The sequence below is a fragment of the Bos indicus genome, chromosome 15 (genome assembly GCF_029378745.1).
Source record: "Bos indicus isolate NIAB-ARS_2022 breed Sahiwal x Tharparkar chromosome 15, NIAB-ARS_B.indTharparkar_mat_pri_1.0, whole genome shotgun sequence".
NCBI classification, from domain to species: domain Eukaryota; kingdom Metazoa; phylum Chordata; class Mammalia; order Artiodactyla; family Bovidae; genus Bos; species Bos indicus.
Genome location: NC_091774.1, coordinates 24,313,500 through 24,320,159, shown reverse-complemented (window position 1 = coordinate 24,320,159; position 6,660 = coordinate 24,313,500).

Genomic DNA, 6,660 nt, shown 5'->3' with positions numbered 1-6,660 from the left:
ATGGCATCTGGTCCCATCACTTCAAGGGAAATAGATGGGGAAACAGTGGAAACAGTGTCAGACTTTATGTTTTTGGGCTCCAAAATCACTGCAGATGGTGACTGCAGCCATGAAATTAAAAGATGCTTACTCCTTGGAAGGAAAGTTATGACCAACCTAGATAGCATATTCAAAAGCAGAGACATTACTTTGCCAACAAAGGTTCGTCTAGTTAAGGCTATGGTTTTTCCTGTGGTCATATATGGATGTGAGAGTTGGACTGTGAAGAAGGCTGAGCATTGGAGAATTGATGCTTTTGAACTGTGGTGTTGAAGACTCTTGAGTCCCTTGGACTGCAAGGAGATCCAACCAGTCCATTCTGAAGGAGATCAGCCCTGGGATTTCTTTGGAAGGAATGATGCTAAAGCTGAAACTCCAGTACTTTGGCCACCTCATGTGAAGAGTTGACTCATTGGAAAAGACTCTGATGCTGGGAGGGATTGGGGGCAGGAGGAGAGGGGGATGACAGAGGATGAGATGGCTGGATGGCATCACTGACTCGATGGATGTGAGTCTGGGTGAACTCCGGGAGTTGGTGATGGACAGGGAGGCCTGGCGTGCTGTGATTCATGGGGTCACAGAGAGTCGGACATGACTGAGCGACTGAACTGAACTGAGACATTTCAATGAAGAGGATATACAGATGACAATAAGGGCATGAAAAGATGTTAGCACCAGTCATTAAGGAAATACAAATTGAAACCACAATGAGATATCACTACACACCTATGAGATTGTCTAAAGTTTTAAAAAACATAATGACATCACCAAATGCAAATGAAGGTCACTGATATGTTGCTGGTGGGAATGGAAAATGGTACAGCCATTCTAGAAGTTTCTTATAAAATTAAGCATACAATGACTATACAACTTGGCAAAACCATATTGGGCATCTGTTCCAAAGAAATTAACACATATATTCACACAAAACCCTTTACCTTAATATTCACAGCAACTTTATTCGTAGCAGCCAAAATCTGGAAACAGTCCGGATGTCCTCCAACAGGTGAATGTTAAATAAACTGGTATATGGATTCTGTGAAACACTGACTCAGCAACAACAAAAAAAGAGAAAAAGGAAGGAACTAGAGATTCACATTAAAAATGTGAAGAATCTCCAGAAAATGCTGTTGAGTGGAAACAAGCCAAGCTCAAATGATTATGCTTATGCTACTTTTGAGGGCTGACAAATTTATAGAGATAGAGAACAGACCAGTGGTTGTCAGAGGTGGAGGGTGGGGTTGAGGTGGTTATAAAAAGGCATCAAAGGAAACTGTTCTGCACCTTGGCAGTAGTGAAGGTCACATGAATTACACATGTGATCAAACTGCAGCGAACTCCACACACACACACACACACACCCCTGTGCATGCAAAACTGGTGAAATTTTGAATACAGTTTACGGATTGTATTACTATCACTGTCATTTCCTGGTTGTGATATTGCACCATAGTTTTGTAAGGCGTCACTATTCGCTGGGTAAAAGGGGTAAGGGGTCTCTGCATTATTGCTTGTTTATTCATAATTACCTCACAACAAAAAGTTTTTAAAAATTCACGCAAAGCCCTCTTTGTCCACCTCCTTCCCCCATCTTCCTCTTCCTCCTCCCATCTCCCCTCCTCCCTCTCTTCCTCTCTCTTTTCTCCTCCTCCCCCTCCTTATTGTTATTTCCAGGCACCATTACATTCTCAGGAGAAAAATTTTTCCATTACAGGGGAAAGAAAGTAATCTAACATTTACCACAGAAAGCCTAGAAAACATCTGGCGCCTGTGGACACACAGAAGCCCTAAGAAGGGAGAACAAAGCCCACCGTGTTGAAATGTCTGAGGAAGGAGAGGATGGTGGGAGGAAGCCAGCCAGTTCCTTCTAAAACGCAATGCTCTCAGCCAGGTGATTTGGTCAGGTAAGCTGGTACTTAGGGGTAAGACCAGAATTACATCTGATACACCAAATTTGAAATAGTCATTCAGAAAAAGCCAGAAAAAAAAGATATACTTAACCATTCTCAGAACTGGTCCAGGGCTTCTTTACTCACGGTACTCCCCGAGACTCTTGGGCCTGTGGCCCAGCAGGTGAGGTGTTCAGGCGTCGGGGTAGGCAGGGCTGCAAAGCCAGTGGCCCCAGCATGGCACCCCAGGGACCGCAGGATGTCCCTACCTGGTCTGCTGCTAGTCAGTTGGGCCCAATGGTGAGGGGCCGAATACACATCTGCTGGGGTTGTGTCTACCAGGCCAATGGACCAGTTCCTGAATACACCAAAAAAAAAAAAAAAAAAAGAGTCCCTCTCAAAAGCAAATAAGTACAGAAACAGGAGTGAGAATAAAGTAAACCAAGGGTAGAGTACAAGTATTTCTGGGTTTGGCAGGATATCCATTCTTTACCCTGATATGGACCCAGGTTCCCCTTGGAAGGGTTTTTGATAAAACAAACAAACAAAACTCCCAGGTGTGGAGAAGGCAGAAATGGAAACCCTGTGTTTCAGGATAGATAGTTCTCATTGTCATAATAAGATTACAGGTTCTCTGATCCTTGTTGTATGTCTGCTCAGTTGATTGATTGTATCCAACTCTTTGTGACTCCATGGACTGTAGCCAGTCAGGCTTCGCTGTCCATGGGATTTTCCAGGTGAGAATACTGGAGTGGGTTGCCAACCTTTCCTCCAGGGGATCTTCCCAACCCAGGAATTGAACCTGGGTCTATTGCATTGCAGGTAGATTCTTTACTGCCAATCTTGGTTGAGGCCGTGTCAAAATATGAAACAAATGTCCCAAGAATCCTGCCTCAAGAAGCTTCGAAGGAGCACTCGTCATGGCTAGGACTTTAGAGAACTTTGGTCCTACACTGGACCTCCTCAGGCTTAGAGCTCCACACTGGATCCAAGAGGTCATAATCAACATCTTGTCTAGCAGTTACAAAGGGGATTTGAATTTAAATATGATTCATTTTAATTTAGGCTTCCCAGGTGGCGCTGGTGGTAAAGAACCTGCCTGCCAATGCAGGAGACATACAAGATGTGGGTTCAATCCCTGGGTCAAGAAGATCCCCTGGAGAAGTGCATGGCAACCCATTCCTGTATTTTTGCCTGGAGAATCCCATGGACAGAGGAGCCTGGTTGGTACAGTCCATAGGTTGCAAAGAGTCAGACACGATTGAAGCAACTTAGCATGGACACCTTTTAATTTACTAACAAGTCAGGCAGGGGGATGTGAAGAAAGAAACTGAGAATCCCTTTAGTGGGGATTTAAGAGGGAAAATACCCCTGAGACATCAGTCTTGACAGTGGTTAGGGCTGGATTGTTGTCTGGGCATAAGCCAGCCTCCTCTTTCCTCTGGGCCCTTCCAGGGTGGGCAGGAGCCAGGAAGAGGGGACCTAGGGAGTAAACCAAGCACTAAAAGACCACTGTCTCAAGTTGTATGGAGATAGGTTGGGACCTGGGACCCTGGACGACTGTAAGAGATTAAAAATAATACCTATGTGCAGCTGGGGAAAATTATGACAACAAGATACAAAAAGGTCCAAACCCAACTGCGAGGTGCCAGGAGCGAAAGCAGGGTACTGCTCATGATCCCTGCACAGGGCACCACCAAGGCGGCGGGCAGACCACCTGAGCCGCCCCTACCCTCACCCTGTTTAAAGGATGGAGCTAGGGAACCTGCTTCTTGTTCTTGCTCCATTGTACAGCAGCAGGGGCCCCCATAAAGTCTTCCCGTCTAGCCTCTTTATCAATTCCTACTGATTAGACAGCTCAAGAACCCAGGCTGGTGCCAGGGTTCTGGTGCCAGGACAACAGGAAGTGCTGGAGGCTCGCTGGCTCTGAAGGACAAGAGAAGGCCTTCTGGGATGGGACTGATTTCACGCCTCTTGTGTTTCTTGTTTGTTTACCTTGAGTATGCATGAAGTCCCTTCAGTTGTGTCCGACTCTTTGCGGCCGCATGGACTGTAGCCCACCAGGCTCCTCTGTCCATGGGATTCTCCAGGGAAGAATACTGGAGTGGGTTGTCATGCCCTCCTCCAGGGGATCTCCTGACCCTGGATCAAACCCTCGTCTCATACGTCTCCTGCATTGGCAGGTGGGCTCTTAACCACCAGTGCCACCTGGGAAGCCCTTTGGTTTAAGGTGCAGGAAATTAGACTACACTGGGCATGCTAAGAGAAATCAAACAATGATTTTTTTGTGTGTTTGTTCACCATCTGGCTTGGATGACTGTGAAAAATACAACTCTTAAGAGTTGGCTTTTAAAAGTCAAACCACATAAGATAGCTCAAACCTGGGGCTCTGTGACTATCTAGACGGTTGGGATGGGGTGGGAGGGAGATTCAAGAGGGAGGGGACATAAGTATGCCTGTGACTGATTCACGTTGATATATGGCAGAAAGCAACACAATATTGCAAAGCAATTATTCTTTAATTAAAAATAAATAAAAATTTAAAAAGTCAGACCTCAAATAGACTAGTAGAATGTGAGCTCCTGAACAGGAATCGTGGGGTGTCTTGTTCACCACTGTGTTCTCAGCACGTGGCATATAGAAGGGAGCTCAAGGCGTATCTGATAGTGAATGAGTGAATGAAGAAAGGAATATGAATGGGAAGGTGAAGCTCAGGGGTAGAGGTTGACTTTCAGGGTCCCTCCCACCTTTCTTCAGGGTCCTCTCTAGTCCCAGTGAGTTCCTCCTCCCCTTATAGTTTCCACTTCTGCCCACACCCCAGGGCCAGGTTGCAAAGACCTCTGAGCAGTTACAGTACCCAGCAGTGGAGTGTCTGTGACTGCCCAGGACCCTCTTTCCCTGGGGAAGGCCTCTCAGAGAGTCCCATCACCGCTGGCCTTTTCCTGTCAGTTTCTATGATCACTCATGACACTTTGCGCATGTTCTTATAAATATGGTTTTCCAAGCAAAGGGCTTTTCTGATGAATCAGAAAGAATTGATGGTGAGGTTTTTAGAGACCAAAGCAATAATAAGACCTGTCATTTACCGAATCTTCTCTTTGCGCCCACTCCATCCGGAGTGATCAACCTGCATTATCTCATTTAATCCAATCCCTTGAAGTAAGCAGTACTGATACTATTACTTCCCTTTTTATAGGCTTAGAGAAGCTAAGTAACTTGCCCATGGTCATGCAGCTGGTACTTAGGTGCCCCAGGACTTGAACCTGGCTTGTCCATTGCCAAAGGACAGGCTTTCAAGATTGTAATATGGCCAGAAGAACCTTGATAAAATCAGACACGGATGCTGAGATTGTGAGGATCATCCAGGTGAGGTGGTGGGGTCGTGTGTTCTGGACATCTGGGGCATGCATCAGCTGTAGGAGTTCAGTGATTCTCCCCATCCTCCATCAGTCCCTCTGGGGAATGTGAGGGTGGTGAGCTGAAGGCAGGGCTTTGACTAATCTTATACTCATCAGGACTTTGCCTGAGGCTAAAAGATATCTTTGGAAGCTGTGCCTTAGAAAGGTCTATATTAGCTCAGTCAAATTTGGTTTCTGGAGGAATTTCAGGATTACTTAGTTGCAATGGAAATGTCTCCTTGTCTCTGCTGTTTTGGCTGGAAAGAAAGCAATCAGTCCTTGAGATTATCCAAAGTCCTTTCTACTAGTAAGGGGGAAATGAATATATTTGCTGGTAAACTTGCACCTGAGGCTTCCCTTGTGGCTCAGTAATAAAGAATCTGCCTGTCAGTGCAGGAGATGAGGGTTCCTTCCCTGCGTTGGGAAGATACCCTGTAGGAGGGCATGGCAACCCACTCCAATATTCTTGCCTGGAGAATCCCATGGACAGAGGAGTTTGGTGGGCGATGGTAGATAGGGTTGCAAAGATTCATATATGACTGAAGCGACTTAGCACAGCACCACAAACTTGCATCTGAGTGGGAAACCTGGCCTGTGGGATGGCAACCAGGTGGTTTGGGGCTGGGAAGGGAGCCCTCTGGATTTCATCCAGCTCTGAGCTATCCTCACACTCCTGGAGGAGTGACCTCAAAGAGAAAGGCGTGATGGTTGGTTCTGGGAGGACTGAATCAACAGCAATTTGAAGTAGAGAAGGTGAGATATTGAGGACAAAAGACTGATAAGCATGGTCTCCTTTCAGGTGTAACTTGTAGTGGGCATGGACAGCACGGTTTGGCTTTTTGCAGAAACTAAGACTGGTTTGGGACTTCCCTGGTGGTCCAGTGGTTAAGACTCCATGTTCCCAATGCAGGGGGCCTGGGTTTGATCCCTGGTCAGAGAGTTAGATCCCTCATGCCACAACTGAGAGCCTGCATGTCACAAGAAAGATCCTGCACGTGACAACTAAGATTTGGCACAGCCAACTTTAAAAAAAGGGAGAAAGAAACCAAGACTGGTTTGGTGGTGGTGGTTTAGTCCCTAAGTCATGTGCAACCCCATGGTTTGTAGCCTGCCAGGCTCCTCTGTTTATGGGATTCTCCAGGCAGGAATACTGGAGTGGGTTGCCATTTCCTTCTCCAGGGGATCTTCCCAACCGAGGAATCAAACCCAGGTCTCCTGCATTGCAGGCAGATTCTTTACCGACTGAGCTATGAGGGAAGCCACAAGAGCTTATGGGAACTTACAAATGCTAATATTGAATGATGTTGGAACAGGTAACCAAAGAGAGCTATGAC